The sequence below is a fragment of the Onychomys torridus genome, chromosome 4 (genome assembly GCF_903995425.1).
Source record: "Onychomys torridus chromosome 4, mOncTor1.1, whole genome shotgun sequence".
Lineage (NCBI taxonomy): Eukaryota > Metazoa > Chordata > Mammalia > Rodentia > Cricetidae > Onychomys > Onychomys torridus.
Genome location: NC_050446.1, coordinates 109,199,046 through 109,220,800, shown reverse-complemented (window position 1 = coordinate 109,220,800; position 21,755 = coordinate 109,199,046). Strand labels below are relative to the sequence as shown.

Sequence of the window (21,755 nt, the reverse complement as noted above, 5' to 3'; positions counted from 1 at the left end):
ATAATTATATATGTAGATTATTTTTAATGAGGATATGGCCTGTAAATTCTTAGATAACAGAGTTACAGATAAGGTGTAGATTTAGTGTTCAGTTAGCATTTAGCACAATAGATTAACAAGTTGAAGAATGGGCTAAGCTTAGATAAACCACCAAGTATTCTAATTCTTCTAGCTGGCCATGTCACATAGTTCCCTCTGGGGCTTCAGTGGATTGAGTATATCAAAGTGAATTATGAAATTTCTTTGGAAAAATATCCTAAGAAAAGACAATTTTACTTATAGCTGTCAATTGGTCCACATGTCACAAACTTGGGCAGGTAAATATTGGTAGGAACTTGATTTCTCTGCTTTTGTTGGTTCATAAGAGCCAAACTCATTATATAGCATTTATCATGAGCAAAGAAGGTATTGGTATTTGTGGTGATTTGAATAGGAATGGCCCCCATAGACTCACATGCTTGAATGCTTGGCCATAGGGAGTGGTACTAGTATGAGGTTTGGCCTTGTTGGAGAAAGAGTATTACTATGGAGGCAGGCTTTGAGGTCTCCTATGCTCAAGCTAAGCCAAGTGTTATTGGTGGAAGCATTAAGGAAACCCAACATAGTTAAAAGGGAGGTTTATTTGGGGGTTTTACTTACAACAAGTAAAGGGATAGGTTACAGGATCTGGGAGAAGTGAAGTGCAGTCCAGCGGTGTTCTCTAGTGGACTCTGCTTGGTTTACTATCCAATATCCAGGATTACCAGGAACTAAGAGAGCTGGCACATTCAGATCTCAGGTCTTAAGGGTTCCTGTCTCTGCCCAGCCTCAGGGGCAGGACATAGGTAAGTGTGACAGTTACCAGAAGCCTCAGTGGGGGTAGTGCTTCCAGGTCAAATCTGGAACAGCTACCCACTACAAAGTATGATACAGTCTCTCCTGCTGCCTGCATATCAAGATGGAGAACTGCCAGCTCCTTCTCCAGCACCATGTCTGCCTACACACCACTCTGTCCTGCCATGATGGTAATGGACTAAAACTCTGAAACTGCAAGCCACCCTCAATTAAATGTTTTCCTTTATAAAAATTGCCATGGTCATGGTGTCTCTTCATAGCAATAGAAACTCTAAGACAGTATTTATTACTAGTTTTTGTACATAAATGTCTATTTGATCCTCATTCTAGTTCTATAATATAGTGATCCTTACTCCCATTTTTAGAAGAGAAACAAGCACTGTACAGTTTGCCTAATGCTTGGAACAAAAATGTTTACATTTAATCCAGCTCTCTCTGTTCCCCCTGGGGCCTTGGTTGCAGGTTGGTGTGCTTCTTCCTAGCTCGATAAAGATGAAGTTCTTTCCAGGTTTCTAAAATATATTGTTTTCCTAACATGCTGGAGCAAAGGAAGGGCAATGACCATGCCCTTATATTTGGAAATGGAAAGAGTCTCAATAAGAGAAATTGAAGTTCGTTTTAAAAGGAGAAGGTAAGGTCATTTAAACTCCCTTCCTGCTGTTTAGTTACTGACCCCTGAAGGATTTGTGGAACTCACTTTGACACTCAGATACTAAATGTTGAATTTCAGAAATGATAATTGGAAAAAGTTAATTGTCATCTTCATCTCATTAAACCAATTTTGTGAGACAATTCAAGAGAGAACAAGGCTGTAATTTCCATGCATCATTTATTCGGTAAGTCACTCAGACTTGGATATCATTTATTTTTCAATTCAGAACTACATACATACATTATTTTTTTAAAAATACAAACCTGGGTCTGGAAAAAAGATTGGTATGAATTTGATGAAAAAGTTCAGTAGGGTCCCTTTCTTAGCAGCAATATGATTGGAGAGAGAGCCTATCTCTCCAGAGGGTGGATGCACTTCAAAGCAGGCTATTAAATGATAAGGAGGGGGAAAAAAGCAATTTCCCCAGAATAATTTTTACAACTGCAGAAATACTTTACACAAGTGGATACTCAATTCTCTCCAAAATGCATGTTTATACAGCCTGTGATGAAATATTTAAAATATCCAAGGACTGGTATGTGCTGGAAGTTGCAGATAATACCTCTCCCCTGAACGCCCCTGTTTCTACTGTCTGGAAAGGGGTATACAAAACACTGGAGAACAGGTGCAAGCGACTCAGTATATGAGGCATGGAAACAAAACTGTTAGTCAATCTCAAAATGTAGCATGAATCTTAAAGTTACTTATTAATAAAATCAAACCTGAGGCCAGTTATTGGGGTGAATGCTGGAAGATCAGAGAAGCAGAACAAGCCACAGCTATCTCACCTTGCCAGTTTCTCAGCTGGTCTTGTTTCCTTAGACTGGAAGCTTCTGAGTCTTCATCCAAATGGCTCTCAGCTGAACTGTGCTGCTCCAAAGCCTAAAAGCTTATCCAGCCAAGTGTCTCTACTTTCTGGTCTTCACGCCTTATATATCTTTCTGTTTTGCCTACACTCCCTGGGATTAAAGGCTCACTTCTTAGGATTAAAGGTGTGAGTCACCACGCCTAGCTATTTCCAATGTGACCTTGAACTCACAGAGATCCACCTGGCTCTGCCTCCGGAGTTCTGGGATTAAAGGTGTGTGCTACCACTGCTTAACCTCTATGTTTAATATTGTGGCCGTCCTGTTCTCTAATCCCAGATAAGTTTATTAGCTTGCACAATATCTCGGGGTACATTATACCACCACAGCAAAAGGCAAGAGAAAATGCCAATTGAGATTTTTCATAGAGGTGATTATATGAGATATTTAAAGGGAATTTTAAAGGGGAAAATAATAGTATGTCTATATTTACTGTTTAAAATAGTCTGATAAAGTATATGGCTATTATATTAAATATTTGCAGCATTTTATGCTACTGTTACATTTTCAGCAGTTTTTAAACAGACTGTACTGCTTTAATTTGAAGCATTCATAAGCAAATTATGATAGACGTTAACAGTTATCGGAACAGCAAAATTGGTTAAAAAATTGATAGCAACAGGGAAGAAGCAAGTGTTCTCCACTTATCCTGAATATCTACCTTTAAAATAAACCTATCTGTAGTGGATAGCCATCCCAGCATTGGCCTGGAAGTTCCAACCTCCATTGAGGCTTCAGTAATGATCACGCCCACAAGGTGGGGCAGAGGAGGGAGCAGAAGACCGAGGAGGAGGAGGAGGGGGCTCTCTTGGTTCCAGGACGCAGGAGGAGACCGAGCAGAGTTCTCCAGAGAACACCGCCGGACTGCCCTATACCTTTGCCAGACCCTGCAACCTACCCCTTCATTTGTAAGTTACCCCACAAAATAAACCTCCCTTTTAACTACGTGGAGTGGCCTTAATAATTTCACCAATACCTATCCTCTCTGTTTTCTCCAATCATTCTTCAATCAGTTTTGCATTTTAATTCTTGTTGCAGTAGCCTAAAAACATTCCTTGAGAATAAAGACTATCCAAAGGATTGACATGATGTTGAATTCTGTTTCTCTACTTAAAGTAGCACTTCTCAACCTGTGGGTGGTGACCCTTTTAGGGGCTGAATGACCCTTCCAAAAGGGTTGCCTAGGACCATCAGAAAACATGGATATTTACATTATGATTCATAACAGTAGCAAAATTTCAGTTATGAAGTAGCAACAAAATTAATTTTATAGTTGGGGTCACCACAACCCTGTATTTAAGGCTCTCAGCAGTAGGGAGGTTGAGAACCACTGACTTATAGAGTATTTTGCCACTTTGAAGGCCTTTTGATATGTTAACTTTACACATGTTTGTCAGTTTATTTTATTTTTAAAACATTTTTAATTCATTCTTTGCAAATTTCATAAAAGCATGTGATGTTTTGTTATCTTATCTGTCCCCCACAGCTTCCCTCAACTCCCTCAGCTTCTTTCTCATATCATTGGTGGTATTATTATTATTATTATTATTATTATTATTATTATTACTTTTATTATTATTATTAGCCTCTGGATCCTTTTAGTGCTGACCATATGTACATAGATGTGTGATCATTCACTAGAGCCTGGACAAACAGCCAGCAGTCACAACCCCAAAGTGACTTTCCCTCAGTATCCATTAACTGCCAGCAGCTCTCAGCTAGGGGTGGAGTCTCATGAACCTCTCTCCCATCCATGTTGGATCTTTGACTGGCTTGAATTTGATCAAGCCAAAACAAAACAAAAACAAACAATCAAAAAAGAACCCAAGTCATTTGTATTGTGTATTTTACCTACAGGCCTTGATGTCTCTTTCTGAGTGGATTCAGTTATGATAATTGCTGTGCTCCTATGTCTCCGATTCATCTTTCTTTTCCTTCTCTTTCCTTCTCTGTCTCTCTGTGGCATTTATATCCTCCCAAAGTTTTATTCATAGAAACCTAAGATGTCAGTCATTAAGTGCCTACTCTGCGTTATGCCATGAGCTTTGCACAAATTAATTTTAATGTCTAGACATAAAGAGGGAGATTGAGAAGAAAAAGAGAAACCATTTCAGTATTTTTTTTCTTTTACTTTGAGGTTCGCAATAAGCATCACTTTCTCAGTTACCAAATGAGGAGTAATGGGCAGCTACTGGAATCAACAAGACATAGTGTTAATTAGACAGTGTCGTTGTTGGAAAGGGATTGTAAAACGTCATGGTGGACTGTCAATGAGAGTGTGTATACACATACAGTCTAATACTTACATATACTTGTCAGACATAAAATGACATACTGCCTCATTTTCAGAATAAAACAACTGAAACCAAATATGACAGTAGATGCTGGGTGACATTTACCTCCTTTTGTCTTCTTATTCTCAATACAAAGTTTTGCATAATTACCTTAGCTTTTCATTTACAACATTCTAACAAAGTGAGCTGATGGCATTTCCATTAATCATCCTTGTCAGAAACTAATAACATAAAGAACAGCAGTATTCAAGCATAGACATTACATAAATATTTCAAATAGCTAAGGTTCAGGAAGGTAAAAATGAATTTAAACCATAATATAGTGAACTCAGACTAGATTTAGGGAATTCTTCTTATTCTGGAACATTTTTGTTTTGTTTTGTTTTGGGTTTTTTTTTTTTTTTTTTTTGGTTTTTTGAGACAGGGTTTCTCTGTGTAGCTTTGTGCCTTTCCTGGAGCTCACTTGGTAGCCCAGGCTGGCCTCAAACTTAGAGAGATCTGCCTGGCTCTGCCTCCTGAGTGCTGGGATTAAAGGCGTGTGCCACCACCGCCCAGCATTCTGGAACATTTTAGCATATTTTACTTCACAACTCTGGACTCTCATTAGTTTATGTGATCTACATGCAGTTCCCTAACTCTGCATATATATAGTTTTACCTATAAAATACTTCTGGTCATATATCCATTTTTTATTTTCAGTACTGTCTTGTTAATTAATAATATAAAAGTAAGTAATACTTTCAAGTGCCAAGTTACAAAAACAAAACAAATCTGTATAGACTAGTGCTCTAGAATGAACTTGAATATCTTAGTTTCTAGAATTGAATGTCTGAGCTTAAACCCTGACTTCAGCGCCTTTAGGGTCTGACCTTAAACAAGATACTCCTGTGTTTCACTGTACTCATCAATGTGTAATGAGGTGTTATAAGAACATGTCTGATCCTGACACTTCTGATTCTAGCTATGATGAAATAATAAGGACCAAATTTATCTTATCACCCAAAACAATAAATGGTTGGATAAAATATAGGTACCATAAGTTTTAAGCCACCCAACACTGAGTACCCAGGAATGGAAATCCCTGAAATTTCTAAACCTAAGACTGTTTCCAAGACTTTGTAGTACAGATAAGGGGAATCCCAGACATGTGAAGATTTTAGGAGTTGTAGACAGGAAAGTTTCTATGGAAATCGGATTTGAGCTGTTATCCTGACAGATGGTTAGAAAGGAAAGGGGATTTCAGGAATGTGCTGTGGTTTTTCCGTGAGCTTTCAGCAAAGTGATGATCAGCATATAATATGAAGGAATTACCTGCACCTAGGGAAAATGTCACCTGGAAGAATTATAACAAATCCACACAGGGTTGGGAGTAGTGTTTCTATCAACCAACGGGACTAGAAATCATCAAAGCTTATTGGTTACTAGATGCCCAGAAAGCACTCAGTTGTTGGCTTAAATGTGGGGCTTGCCATACCTAGACCAAACATTGTATGGCTAATTATAAAAACAAAACTCTAAAGGATCAAATTTTCCTTCAGAGTGAAATAAAGGAACATGAATAGTAGTGTAAAACATTTAGCATTAAAAATAAAAAAAAATCACAGCCAATGACTGATACTGAACAAAGCATTATGAGGCATGAGAAGAAACAGGAAAATAAGATTTATAATGAGAAGGGAAGTATTAATGGTGGTGAGGATAGGTGAGAAATTGGAGTGGATGAAATGGAGGTTGGTCATAATATATTATATGTACATATGAAATTTTCAACTGATAAAGAAATAAAAATAAGTAAGAAAGCTTCATAATAAGAAAACTAAGTATGTCTAGTCATGGCACAGTCAAATTTCTAAAAACCTGTTCTAAAAAAAACCAAAATCTTAACAATAAAACAACATAGAGAGGCACAAAGAGAAACATGACAGTATATTTCTCATTACAAAAATGCAGAATGGAAGACAATGAAGCAAGAAATTGAAGATGACAATCTAAGGATGTCACTTGTGAAGTGTGAAAGAGACACACATTCAACCAATGATATCCAGTAAGTCCATTGCTTACAGTGAACATAACAGTAATCAATGACTCAGATTCTCCAGGTAAAAGGCAGTGCTCTACACAGAAAAATAACCAAGATTCTATTATATATTATATGAAAGAAACACAATGCAAGTCTAATGTGAAATAAGTGAAGTAAAAGAAAAATATATTCTGTACTCACCCCAAACAAAAGAAAGTGGAAGAAGATGCCTTAGTGTCACACAAATGAGATAGTATATAAACTAATATTACAGATGTAAAAAGAGTGTCGTGTAGATGAACAGTCTTATTAAATAAGAAACACAGAGCCAAATGCCTAGTTAAAAGCCCAAGAGGTCAGAACAATAGCAAAGAGCTAAAAACCCTTTCTTACCCTTCACTGTTGCTGCTGTCCTTCCCCTCAGCAAGAGACCTACCTCCTATGTGTCTGTCCTTTTATTGACTTTTTGTTCTGCCTTCTCATTGGTTGTAAACCCAACCACATGACCTCCTTGTCACTGCCTGTCTATACAGACCTCTAGGTCTTCTATGGTTGGTATTGAAACTAAAGGCGTGTGTCTCCATGCTGGCTGTATCCTTGAACACACAGAGATCTGCCTAGCTCTGCCTCCCAAATGCTGGAATTAAAGGCATATGCCATCACCACCCAGCTTCTGCTATGGCTTGCTATTAGCTCTGACCCCCAGGCAACTTTATTTATTAACATACAAATAAAATCACATTTCAGTACAAATAAAACATCACCATAGTGTTGTTTCATAATAATAAGGAGGTCAATTCATCTCGAGGATGTAAAAGTCCTAATTTTGTGTGTGTGTGTGTTTGGGGGGATCATTTGCTTTTGAGTCAGGGTTTCTCTATGTAGCTCTGGATGTCCTGGAACTCACTAAGTAGACCAGGTTTGCCTCTCACTCACAGAGATCTGTCAGACTTTGCCTCCCAAGCGCTGGGATTGAAGGCTTGTGCCTGGAAAATTGTTAATGTAGATTACAACCATTTGAATATTCATTAACTGAAATAGATTTGACTTCAGAAAACTGACAAATCCAAGTTTGTCAGACTTAAATATATCTCTCTTGGAAAATAATAGAACAAAGTAGTGAGTACAATGGTAAGATTCTAACAGCCTTAATAACACAGTCAAATTTACAATTCCCAATGACAGCAGAGTGTATGTTTTCATCAAATACCCTTAGAATATTTACTCATGTACATAATATTTGGAGCCACAAAAGTCTCAGTGAGTTAAACTGGAATTCTGTCATGAATGATAACTTCTGTCAACAATGAAGGAAAAGTGAAAAACATTAGCATAAAGGACCTTTGAAAATTTTGATAACTAAAAGACATGTTTCTATAGTACCCTGTGTATTAAAGAATTGGTCCAGGGCTGTTAAAGCTCAGCAGAACACTTGCCTGGAGTGTACTCAGCCTTGGATTCTAACCTCAGCTCCAGAAAAGCCAATGAGTAAGTTCAAAGGACATTATAAAGTATTGTAATTAAATACAAAATAAAATAAAACATCTCAAAATGCTTATACCCTGGTGTTCTGTACTTAGCAGTAGTATTTCAGCATGCAAGTCCTATTTTACAATGCAAGAGAGGCCTTGAAGTTTCGAGGGAAAGAAAGCTTAGGGGAGCAGGAGATCCCAGGTGGATCAAGAACAGAAAGGGAGAACAAGGAATAACAGACCATGATAAATGATGACATGAGAACAGGAATAGGCAGAGTGCTGGAGAGGTCCCCATAAATCCACATGATACATCCTCTGTAGACTGATGGCAATGGTCGAGAGAAAGCCTGATCTGACATAGTCTGCTGATCAGATGGCCAAACACCCTAACAGTTGTGCTGGAACTTTCATCCAATAACTGATGGAAGTGGATGCAGAGATCCTCAGCCAGGCCTCAGGTGGAGCTCCAGGAGTCCAATTGTCGAGAAAGAGGAGGGTCTGTAAGAGTGTGAATTTTTGAGACCAAGATTGGAAAAGCACAGGGACAAATAGCCAAACGAATGGAGACACATGAATTATGAACCAAAGGCTGTGGAGCCCCCAGCTGGATCAGGCCCTCTGGATAAGTGAGACAATTGAATAGCTTGAACTGTTTGGGACGCACCCAGGCTCTGGGACCAGGACCTGTCCTTAGTGCATGAGCTGGCTGTTTGGAACCTTGGGCTTACACAGGGACACTTTGCTCAGCCTGGAAGGAGGGGACTGGAGCTGCCAGACTGAATCCACCAGGTTTAAATGAATCCCCAGGGGAGTCTTAGCCCTGAAGGAGATGGGAATGGAGGGGAGGGGATCTGGGGAAGGTGGGGGTGGGAGCGGGAGGGGGGAGGACAGGGGAACCCATGGCTGATGTGTAAAATTAAAACACAAATATAATAAATAATAATTCCTCTGGAAGAGCAGCCAATGCTCTTAACCTCTGAGCCAAAAATAAAAAAATTAAAAAAAAAAAAAAAAGAGGCCTTGAGTCTGTCACCTTAAGAAACTAGGAAGTAGGGTTGGGGATTTAGCTCAGTGGTAGAGAGCCCTAGGTTAGCTCCTCAGCTCAAAAAAAAAAAAAAAAAAAAAAAACCAAACAAACAAAAAACAAAAACAAAAACAAAAACAAAAAAACAAAGAAACTAGGAATTAAAGAAAGGTGATAATAAAAATTCTGGAAATGAATGGAATAAAATATGCAACTGTCAAGTAACTTGTCTACAGCCAAATCTGAGGCATGGATTTGAGTCCAAATGCATTATTGAGTCATCTCAAAGACACTGACAATTAAGAGAAAATATTGGGAATGGACAGGAGAAGCAAGCAGGGTAGGTCAGCTAATATTCATCAAGAAGTTTACCACTTTGGATGGCTAGAGTTTTTGTGTGATGCAGGCACTCTTGGAGCCAAGGTGGAGTATGTCTTAGAGTTTGCCAACAGAGCTGTGGGGAAGATGGTGTCTCTGTCTTCCAGTTTCCAATCCAATATTTCCTTCCAGAAATTCTTATTATTTACTGACCATAGTAGGCCAATAAAGAGAACATCAGGTGTTTGCAATAAGCAGCCTCAGCATGTAAGGATGAGCCCCAAAGGGAATAGCAGTGAGCAATCAATAGACTCAGCTATGTTGACATCATCCAGAAATGTAGTAACTTTTCAATTGTTCTTGCCAGTTAAATTATGTTTATTTATTTATTTCAAATTTTTCATTTATTTTGCATCTTGATAGCAGTTTCCCCTCCCTCCTCTCCTGTTCCCCCCACTCCCTAGCCTCCTCTTTACCTCCTCCCATCCACTTCTCTTCCATCTCTATCTCCTTTCAGAAAGAATTGGGCCTCCCATGGGCATCAACAAACAAACTTCAAGTTGAGGCAGGACCAATCTCCTCCCCCCTGCATCAGGGCTGGGTAAGGCAACCCAGCTTTAGGGAATAGGGTCCCAAAAATCAGCTCAAGTGCCAGGGACAAGTTCTGATCCCACTGCTAGGACCCCCACAAACAGACTAAGTTACACAACTATCACACACATACAGAGGCCCTAGGACAGTCACATGCAGACTCCCTAGCTGTCAGTCCAGGAGCTCCCATGAGCTCAGGTCAGCTGTCTCTGTGGGTTCCTCCTTCAGGATCTCGACCCTCCTGGCTCATACAATCCCTCCTCCCTCTCTTCAACAGGACTCCTGGAGCTCACCCAGTGCTTATGGGTGGATCTCTGCATCTGCTTCCATTAGTTACTGGATAAATGCTTTCTGGTGACAACTAGGGTCATCACCAATCTGACTATAAGAGAAGGCCAATTCAGGCACCCTCTCCACTATTGCTGGGCGTCTTAGCTGGATTCCAGGGATTTTCCATGGCACCAGGTTTCTCCCTAACCCCGTAATGGCTCCCCTCTATCAAGATATCTCTTTTGTTGCTCTCTTTCTCTGTCCCTTCCTCAACTCACCCAGTCAGATCCCTCACCTACTCGCCCTCTACTCCTACTCCCAGTTTATCCAGACCTCATCTATTCCGTCTTCCCAGGGCGATCCATGGTTCCTCTTAGGGCACTCGATTAGGCATCACATATACTATAAATTGGAACAATACAGAGAAGATTAGCATGGCCCCTATACAAGGATGACAAGCAAATTTGTTAAGACCTGGCTTATTAGGTTTGCTGCTCTTCAACAGAGCCTATGAAAGTGACACATAAAAGACACTCATAGACAGACACTGGTAGTGAGTAGGGAGCATAACTGTTGCTAGTAATTGTTAAATACCTGATATTTCAGGAATGGAGAGCTGACCCAGTGACTAATGGCAGTACTGCTCTTGCAGAAGTCCTGGGCTCAATTCCTAGAACCCATATGGAACAACTCACAATTGCCCGTAACTCTAATTCTAACTGGCCTCCATGGGCACCTGCATTCATGGCATGCATGCACATATGTATGTATATATATACATATGTATGTATGTATACATATATATATATATATATATATGTACACACAATTAAAAATAAAAATCTGTAAAAAATATCTTTGTATTTAAAAGTGGTATACTTTTTTTGACTGGAGTAAAGTTATTTGCTTATTTTAAACTGTTTTAAAATATGCTTTTATTTATCCTTTGATAACTTCATACATGTATACTCCTCCTAAATAGCCCCACAATGCCTCCCTCCCAACTTATTGTTTTCTCTATTTTATTTTATTCTATTCTTATCTCATACAATACATCCCAACCTCAGTTTCCCCTCCCTCCACTTCCCCCAATTCCCCCATACCTCCCCTCTCCTTCAGATCCACTCAGCCTCTGTTTTTCTTCAGAAAATAGCAGGTCTCCCAGAGATATCAACTGAACATGACACAAACCCTCCTGTTAGGTCAGACAAGGCAACCCAGTAGGAGGAATGCTGTCCCAAGAGCAGGAGAATGAGTCAAACACATACCATTCCTACTGTTAAGAAAAAGTCAGAGTCCCCGCTCCCATTGTTAGGAGTCCCACAAAAACACAGAGCTAATAACTATGACATATTGGCAGAAGACCTAGTGCAGGCCCATGCAAGCTCTGGGATTACCACTGAGTCTCTGTGAGCTGCATGAGCCCTGCTTAGTTGATTCTGTGGGCCATGTTCTCCTGATATCCTCAACTTCTCTAGCTCCTACAATCCTTCCTCCTATTCTTCCACAGGGTTCCCTGAGTCCAATGTTTTGCTGTGGGTCTCTGCAACAGCTCCCATCAGGTGCCAGAGGAAGCCTCTCTGATGACAGTTGGGCTAGGCACTGATTTTTGAGTACAGCACAACGTCATTAGGAACCATTTTATTGATTTTTTTTTCTACCCTAGGTCTTTGGGATATCTAGTCTCTGGTTCCTGGCCAAACAGGCAGTGCCTGGCATGGGCTCCCTTTCCATGTTGTGGGCATCAAATTAGAACAGTCAAAGACTGGCCACTCCCACAAGGTCTGTGCCTCCATTGCTCCAGCACATCCTGCAGGCTGGTAGATTATTCTTCCTCTCTTCTCTCTCCTCTCTCTCTTTCTCTCTCTCTCTCCCTCCCTCCCTCCCTCCCCCTCTCTGTCTCTCTTTCTGCTTCTCTCCCTCCCTCCCTCCTTCCTCCCTCCCCACCTCACTGAATCCAGTTACCATTGCTAGCTACCACATTCGTGAGAATGTAGAGCACCTGCTGAAGCACATCTCTGAAGAAAACCCACCATTACCAACCCCTATCACCACCTGAAAAGTGGTATACTTTTTTTTAAATGGCATGGGACAAATTAGGGAATCAAGGTTATGAGTGCACCATGGAAATTGTCATAAATAAATGAGGTGACATCTACCGTCATTGCAGAAAGGAAGCATTCAGTAGATGACACTGGAGAAACAAATTATTCATCTGCAAAAAATTGAAACCTAATCTACCATCTATACAAATATATAAATAAAAGTTTAACAGAAAGAGAGAGTGCATGATTGTGACCTTGGGACAGGTCTGACAATGATCTAAGGAAAAGATGCTTTTAACCATATAATACCAAAGTTGTATAAACTATACCTTTATCAAAGTGAAAAAAGTCATAAAGGGAAGAAAACCAACTACAATTTATATAGATATTTGTGATACATAAATAACTAGTATGTAAAGAAGAAAATATTTTCACAAAATATTGCTCAAAGATTGGTAAAGTTAAAATTATCTGACTCACTATTTAATCATTATACTTTAAATCTGAATTTCATAGATACAAATCTAAGGAAGATAATTTATCTGGATACATAGGAAATATATTCAACTACACTTGTTACCCAGGGAACTGAAATTTCAAACACTTTGGCAAGAAATGTAAAACTTGTTAAACTTTGGTGCTGGCAAGAGTTGAGAATGCATTCACTTTCCTGCATGACTGGTGGGAATAATTTGGCACAACCATTTTGAAAGAGAATTTGGTAAAATTCCTGTAAAAAAAAATATGTATCCTCTGTTAGTGAACAGTTCTATTCTGATTATGCCATAAAAATCCAATAGATATAAAGAGGAACAAAGGAGAATAAGTAAATAAAATCTGTTCAATCTCCTTAATGAAATACAAACTGGTAAAAAGAAAATGGTGGTTCTTAGTATTCTAGCATGAATGATGGCTGAGGGCTTTCTAAGTGACCAATAGGTACAGTGATACAACCATAGGAAGCATTCATACATTAAAAGTCTCTCTCACACACAGGCACACAAACACACACACACACACACACACACACATACACACACACACACACATACACACACACACATACACACACACACACATACACACACACACATACACACACACACACATACACACACACACACACATACACACACACATACACACACACACACACATACACACATACACACATGCACACATACACACACACACACATACACACACACACACATACACACACACACATACACACACACACACACACACATACACACACACACACACACACACACACACACACACACACATGCCCAAATGATCTTACTTTAGATTCCACTGACAGTAAATTCTTGAATGGTGAAAACATGGAGGCTTGGCATGGTGGCACACATCTTTAATTCCAACACTTTGGGGGCAGAGGCATGACCATGAACTTTGTTTGACTGTGTAACATAAAAGACCTTAAATGCCAGGAATAAGAAAATCAGGCATGAGCATTCACATCGTTCAAGGCCAGCCTGGTCTATATAGTGCATTCCAGGTCAGCCAGGGTTAAACAGGGAGACTCTTTCTTAAACAGAGAAATGAACATGGCCAAAATATAAAACCACTTGACTTGCAGTTCAGTAAATATAAGAATATATCCATAAATATTCACCCTATGCACACATATACATAACAAAGGAATTCAAAGATACATACAAACACGTACATACAGCATCAAAAGATTAGAGTTAGAGGTCATTAATAAGCACTTTATTTTTATTTGCTATGTTTGCAACAAAAATTGGTAACAGAATCCACATAGAAATCCATGAAATCAAAATGAGTAAATGAAATTAATCAAAAAACTATAAATGAATGTTTGAGTGGAATTACGTCTACCAAATGTATTTGAAAACCTCCAGGGTTATTTTCCTGCACAGTTGCTCACAGATGAAGCAGGCATTCCCAGGTGGCAAGAAGATAGGAATGCTCATGCTTGATTTTCTCACTTGAATTCAAGGTCCTTGAGGTTTTGGAGTCAAAGTTCGTGACCATTGTCTCACAACAGTGCTTATCATCTATCCAGTAATTTACTTTAAAAAAAAAAAAAAAAGACCGTTTTCTGAACTAGATTAGGAGCCCTGTTCTAATGACTGAAACTCACAGTTTAAACTGTGTGCAATAAAGAACACCTGCTTTTACTCAGTGACAAAAGGTCATTGTTAGTAATGACTAGATTGCCAGTATTCCCATTGTTTGTCAGAATAAACTCACATGAACAATTTTTTATAGATTCAATGATTAGGTTTGTTTTCTTCCTAAAAAGATTCATAATTGTTTCTAGAGTTTCATCTGACATACTTTAACACGTGTCTAAGTTACAACTGTAGTTCAGCATTATTGTTTAGCATCCTGAAGGCAATCATCTTAGGTTTGCCCATGCTTGACTGTGTTCAACTGTTTTAAATGTTTTATCACTTTTGGCAAATGTACTAACTAGTTATTGGGGACTGGTGTATGCCATTGTCCAAATCCATAAGTTTGTAAATATCAGTTGTTAAAGATTGGAAAATGATCCTGCTGTATATGTCACATTCCCTTGTATCTTGTGATTTAGGAGAGCCGTGCTTCTGCAGACTCATTGGCTCATGTCTGATCAAGTCTGACCTGTAAGCTTCATGGGAAGAATCTCAGCCAAGTTTGGGAAAGGCTTTAGCTTTGCATATTGCACACAAATTATCCACTTTCCTACTCTGAGCTCTGACAGTCAATTATATATATATATATATTCATATTTGTGTAAAATTACAAGTAAAACAAGGCTGTAAAAACACTCATTTCCCTACAGCTATTTCTGTCTAAAAATCAGAAGCTCAAGAGCAACCTCTACTCCATTTTTTTCTGGCCTTGACAATTGGCTCTGTTTTTGACACAAGGAAGATACTTGAGAAAGAAATTTTGAGTGGATCTCTGCCAGATGGATATCATTCCTAGGTACTCATAGATATGTTGCTCTGTATTATATGTATATTTCACAGAATACTGGATATGGTCTGAGGTATAGGTATGTCAATGTGGGGCCACATCTCCAATGAGACTACCTCAGGATCCTCAAACAAGCCCCTTCAGTCCTCTGAAGATGACACCCTCAACCTCAGAAAACTTACCACTTGTTTTTTTCTGCCTGTACCATGACTAGAATGGTAAAACTTGGATTTTTTTTCCAGTGGAGGAGATATGGTTTATTAGAGTAAATCAGAGCCACCAAGGGATGAAAGCAGAAGACAACACTCATTGGGTAACAGTGGATAATGGCCAATCTACAGCTTTTCTAAGTTTATTGTTTATGTGTGTGTGTGTGTGTGTGAGAGAGAGAGAGAGAGAGAGAGAGCACGCCGCGCGTGTGCATGCGCATGCGCATAGACAGTACATGATCCTATCCTTCCATATTTATGTGGGTTCTGGGAATTGAACTCAGATCTCCCAGGCTTGCCAGGCAAGCACCTTTACTTGCTGATCACTCTTAGCAGTTCACGTACCAGGAAGCTTACACTTTTAAAAACTTTAGTTTTTAAAAAGTTAAAATATGTGTTTTTAAATGCGTTTTAATGACTGTTCATTTAAAGAAAAAAAAAAAAGATTGACAATTTAGCTCAGTATACACTACTTGCCTGGCCATTGCCCAGGTTCAGAACCTAATGTACACACACACACACACACACACACACACACACACACACACACACACAGTTTATATGCTTATCATCTAGGAAAATGTGTAATGCTCAAAAGAAGACAGGAAAAAAAAGAATTACTTAGTCATCTGAGCTGGTCTCAGAAACAGGATGTAAGGTTGTTTGTATAAGAAGAGTTTGTTCTTCAAGGAAGAAGGAATTTAAACTTTTCCTACTTATTCAAAATTAAGGATTCCTCAGGCTAAACTATGGTGGCAGCCCCTGAGGTCCAGGAACAAGGGAGGGTTCCAGTGACGTAGAGGGCAGCATGCAGTTTTGGAGAGCAATAGATTCAATGATCATCTCCAGTCACCGGTCTGAACTGACAGGGCTGGGCACAAGGAATCGCATAGCCAGAAGAGCCTCTCGATGCCTGCAGAATATCCTTTGGCATAAGTAGATCAACCAATGGTACGGTGGCCCTGGAAACTCTTCCACTGCAGTCTGAATTTCCATCAAAGAGCAGTGAGAGCGAACTCTCTACCTCACTGCCTCCTCTGAATAAGAACATTAAATAACAGCAGCCCTCCCGCCATGAGGTCACTTTAACTGCGAGGAAACCCAGCAGCAAGCATGGTGTTATAATGCCATCAAAATGAGGTGATAGTGCCGCTGGCACCCCTACAAAGATGCAAGGCCAAAATGGCCTTGACTGGTCTCGTATTTCTGAGCACCCATGAACTGCTTGTTCTCTAGTGGAGTGTTCTAGAACTACAATGGAGGCAAACTGGACTTAAATGCTTCTATTATCAAGTGAGAAATAAAACTGTCATGTAGAGCCTCGCTGAAGAAATTACTTGCTCTATGAATAATATAAGGTTACCAATTTAATATTTATATGATGGCTTCCAGCCAAATTAGTAACTCTCATTGCAGAAACTGCAAGAACCATGGGTAATTCGGAGGGTCTGTGGTCAAGCATTATTGTAGCATACCGTGTTCCTCCACTGTAGGTATCGGTATTCAGCCAGTTCTCCTCTGCTTCACTTCTGGCCTTACACTCAAGCAAACATTAAAACAGCACTTCCGCACTTCTAAATCATCGTCTAAACCTTTACACTTCCCCCCAGAGTGAGAGATAAAATGCATATAAGTAGATCCTAAGCATGCCATGCTAGATCTTCTAGTCCCCAGCAGAGTTCCAATCTGATATCAGATAAATGAATGAGCCCGGCCACTATGTTGACTATGAGAAACAGGAAGTAGCTGTTGGTCTTTGGAATAGTTACAAAAAGTAAAAGATACAGCATACAGTCATAGGACAGAAAAGAAATAGAAGGCTGTGAGTGGAATAAACTGGTAGTAAAAGCTAATTTGAATCTGTGAAGAAAATGGGTGTTTAAACATTAAAGGAGCAAATAACTCATGTATTACTGTTCCAGTCTGACATGTGATGTGTGATAAGGTTATCCCACAAGATTTCCTCATTGTTTTTTTCTCTTAAAGTATTGCCATACATCACTTTAGAAAATTTTCTGAAGATTTCTGAGTCTTACGTGTCACCCATTATAATGAAGAAAAGTGTTAACATGATCATTTTCAATATTATTTTTGCTACTTTGAAAAATAATAATCATTAAAAAAGCAAAGAATCACTAGGAATTTTGAGTTACCTCCCCAAATTTATACATATGTAATTTATAAATTATGTGGGTGATTTAATTAAAGAGAAGGAATAACATACAAACAGTAATAATATATATTAGCATCATTAGATTTCTTTTCCTCAAGGGACAAAGGCCCTAATTTATCTCCAGAGGTAATGACCATAATTAATTTGGTTGCTTTATTTTTTGAACCCTGGTGCTGAAAGAAGTGGACACACACCCCCATCCCCAACCCAGAAGCTATTATTGTCAATTGATATCTACTTACAAATTAAAATTTAGTTTTCTCCAAGGGCATCTCACTGAAGAAAGGAACTACTCAAGGGTAGGCTGCATGCTCACCTATCAGTAGGTGGCCAACAGAAAAAGGAACTTGATGGCATCTTTGGAGTTTCAGTCTCTCATAATATTGTGTCAGAGCTTTTTTTCTTTTTTAAAATCTGTTTTAACCTCCGCGGTGCCTGCCGGCTTGCGATGCTGCTGCTTGCGGTGGGTCGCGGCATTTCGGTCCCTGCTAGAGTCTTGTCTGCTTCCACAATACCTAAGAAACCAGGTGCGACCAGCAAGGCCAGTGGGTAAAAACCAAACCAAGGAACGAGAGACACCACTTCCTCCTGCAGGGCCTGTGGCCACTGATCCAAAAGGTTGTATCACCATCGCCATTCATGCCAAACCCGGCTCCAAACAAAATGCTGTGACAGATCTGACCACCGAGGCCACCGGTGTGGCAATCGCGGCACCTCCATCAGAGGGAGAAGCAAACGCCGAGCTCTGTCGCTATCTCTCCAAGGTCTTGGAGCTCAGGAAGAGTGATGTGGTTCTGGACAAGGGTGGTAAATCTCGGGAAAAGGTGGTGAAGCTCTTGGCCTCGACGACCCCAGAAGAGGTCTTGGAGAAACTGAAAAAGGAAGCTGAAAAAAAAAAATAAAGGGAAGAAGTGATAAGCATCACCACGGAACAGCTGGACAAGCCAATCAGAATGCTGACGTCACCCTTTGCTATCCACGATGGTGCCTCTGATCTGCAGACTCTGGGAGACCAGTTGAGGATCACAGCGTACAAGATGACATAAGAATCCAGCTCCCGCCGGGTGGTGGTGGCGCATACCTCTGATCCCAGCACTCGGGAGGCAGAGGCAGTCTGATCTCTGTGAGTTCGAGGCCAGCCTGGTCTACAGAGTGAGATCCAGGACAGGCACCAAGGCTACACAGAGAAACCCTGTCTCGAAAAACCAAAAAAAAAAAAGGCAGCCAGCTCCCTTGACTCCCGGTGGTGCCGCATGCCTCACGTCACCCAGTGTTTCTAGATTCTGGGGCTTTCTGGTTCAGTTTACAAGTAAGAAACCTCTCATGCTGCCCCACAATCCCATCTTCTATTTCAAGATGTTTATTTAAGTGCAAAAATGGCTTTTTATATCTTTTAAAAATTATATGGAACATTTTGTGGAAACCAAAAAAAATCTTTTAAAATTTTTAGTTTTTTTTTTCTCTCTATTTTTTAACCTTGCAAGTCTTTGGTGTGCGCGCGCATATGTATGTGTGTGTGTGTGTGTGTGTGTGTGTGTGTGTGTGTGTGTGTGTGTACATATATATGTATGTATGTATATAAAATGGCTTCTAGTTTTGTGTCTTTATGGGATTCCTGAGTGTGCAAATGAGAGCATCTCTGTGTTTATATCTGTGTCTTGTGGCTTTTCTTGGACCCCTTTCCTTCTGTTTGTTTGTTTTCTCCTAATTCTGATGTTTTTGCTTTTGTTTCATCTTATTATACTTTGCTTTAGCTTATTATTATCTCTTAGAGGCCTGTTTTCTAGTAAGAGACAGGAAGAGGGTGAGTGAGGATAGGAGGAGAGACGGGAAAGAACTGGGAGGAGCTGAAGAAGGGGAAACTAATCAGGTCACACTATATGGGGAAAAACCTATTTTCAATAAGCTAAAAAAGAACAACATTTTAAATATATTCCATCACCTAATTAATATTATTTTGCATAATTTATTGCATAAATAATAGCATATCACTGTCATAAACTTTCATTTCCTTCTTACCTCTGTGCACATACTAGAATGGAATTCATTACCCATTTTATTTACTCTGTGTTACCTTTCTAGTGCTTGAATGCTGTCTGGGGTTCTTCTTATTTTTAACTGCTGGAAGAGTAAATGTCCTCATTCATATCTTCAAAAGCATATATCTCAAAAGAGAAATGCTGGGCCGTAAGGATGCATCTTTAAATTTTTATAAAATACTTTTCAGAATACTTGTAATTATTGGCATTTTTTTTTTTTCGGCTGGCTGTGTATGTGTATATGCCTAGGCCGTGCTTGACTTTTTAGCACCATTTAAAATTCTGTCAAGCAGTAAGTAGTCTGGTCTTTAAATTCCAGGCTTTGACATGTGACATGTGACATTGTTCATACACTCTCATCATCAGTGCAAGCTTCTGTTTTCTGGACTGTCTGATCCTTTCATCCATCAGTCTTTTTTCTCAAATCTCCATTTTCTGTGAACTTGTAGGAATTTTTATGTAATCCTGGTAACAGACCTTTGACTGTAACATGTGTTGGAATGCTTTCTTCACCTCTGACTCAGATCAACACGTGCGTTCATGACATCTGCACTAGTTATCTGTTGCTGGGAAGCGAATAACTACAAACACAACAGCTTAAAACATTGCACGTGTATTGTCTCACTGTTTCTGCAGGTTGAGATTGTGTCCTGGTTCAGCAAATCCTCTGCTTCAGTGTCCCTCACAAGGCTACAGTCAGGGTGTTACTCAGAATGCAGGCACTTGTGAAGAATCAACCAGGTATTGATCAGCTTTTTGTTTGTCTACACAGCATTCATAGAATTATGCTTCCTTTGTGTTGATCTTCAGGGCATTCCACTTGGCCAGCTGACATGACACCTGCTTACTAAAGGAAAGTCATGTATGTTCATGAAATGTGGTACTCAGAATCTTTCATTGTTAGCCAAGGGAATGACAGGCTCTGCATGTTGAGGCATTCTGTTGGTGAGACATAAGGTACTCCAGGGGAAGTAATTACCCAAAGCCATTAATAGCAAAGGGAAAGGGTCAAAGGGGATCATATTAAGCCCTATCTCTTATTTAATTATGCAATTCAATGTTTCTGTCTTTTAATTATGATAATAATCTGCTTGTTGAAATTTTCCTTTATGGTTTTGTTCACGCATCATTCTGTCCTGAGGAAGAAACCTACATTTTACCTATTAAGTTTTCAAAGGTACCTTATGGTGTGAACTACAGAACATTTTTCTATATAGAAAATTATATAACCCAATACCACCATTTCCCCACAAATTTTGAGTCACATTAGGTTCATGTCCCACTCATAATTTTGTTTCCACTTTGTTCCTTGTGGTCTATTTCTCTCCTGGGCTAGCTGTAGCAGCTCATCATAAAGAAGACATCCCATTAACTATATACTGACTCAATAACTGAAATGCATATCACTTACTTTATTTCTCAAACAATCTTGGGAATTATTGTACATTTTTACTCTATGGTTTCCTCTTAATATGTAGAAGATATTACAAAGCCCCTACTGGAGTTCCAAATGGTTACATATACTGAATTTTATATACTGGAAATACATATATGTTCATTCCTATATATACATCATAAGATGAAGTTTAATTTATAAATTATCATAGTAAGAAATGAACAACAGTAACTAATATTTAAGAACAATTATAGTAATATGTTATAATAAAAATTATTTAAAGGCTGGAGAGGAGTTGGTTCAGTGGTTAAGAGTGGATGCTGTTCAATCATGAAGACCCCCAGCACCCACACAAAGCAGCTCATAACTGTGACTCCAGTTTTGAGGGATCCAGCACCCTTGTAGTAGGAATCTTAAAGAGTCTTATTAATAAAATCAAACCCGAGGCAGGTTATTGGGGTGAATGCTGGAAAATCAGAGAAGCAGAACAAGCCACAGCTATCTCACCTCGCCAGTTCCTCAGCTGATCCTGTTTCCTCAGACAGGAAGCCTCTGAGTCCTCATCCCAATGACTCTCAGCTGAACTGTGTTGCTCCA

General features: G+C 39.4%; 1 non-coding gene and 1 pseudogene across 1 annotated transcript; both read left to right on the top strand.

Annotated features, from left to right (window-relative positions):
• Positions 1 to 10,726: 10,726 nt before the first annotated feature.
• On the top strand, positions 10,727 to 10,830 carry LOC118583250. The gene has a single exon (XR_004944840.1). It is a non-coding gene; the product is annotated as a U6 spliceosomal RNA (small nuclear RNA).
• A 7,341-nt stretch (positions 10,831 to 18,171) lies between these two features.
• LOC118581900 lies at positions 18,172 to 18,625 on the top strand (annotated as a pseudogene).
• The last annotated feature ends 3,130 nt before the right edge of the window (positions 18,626 to 21,755 follow it).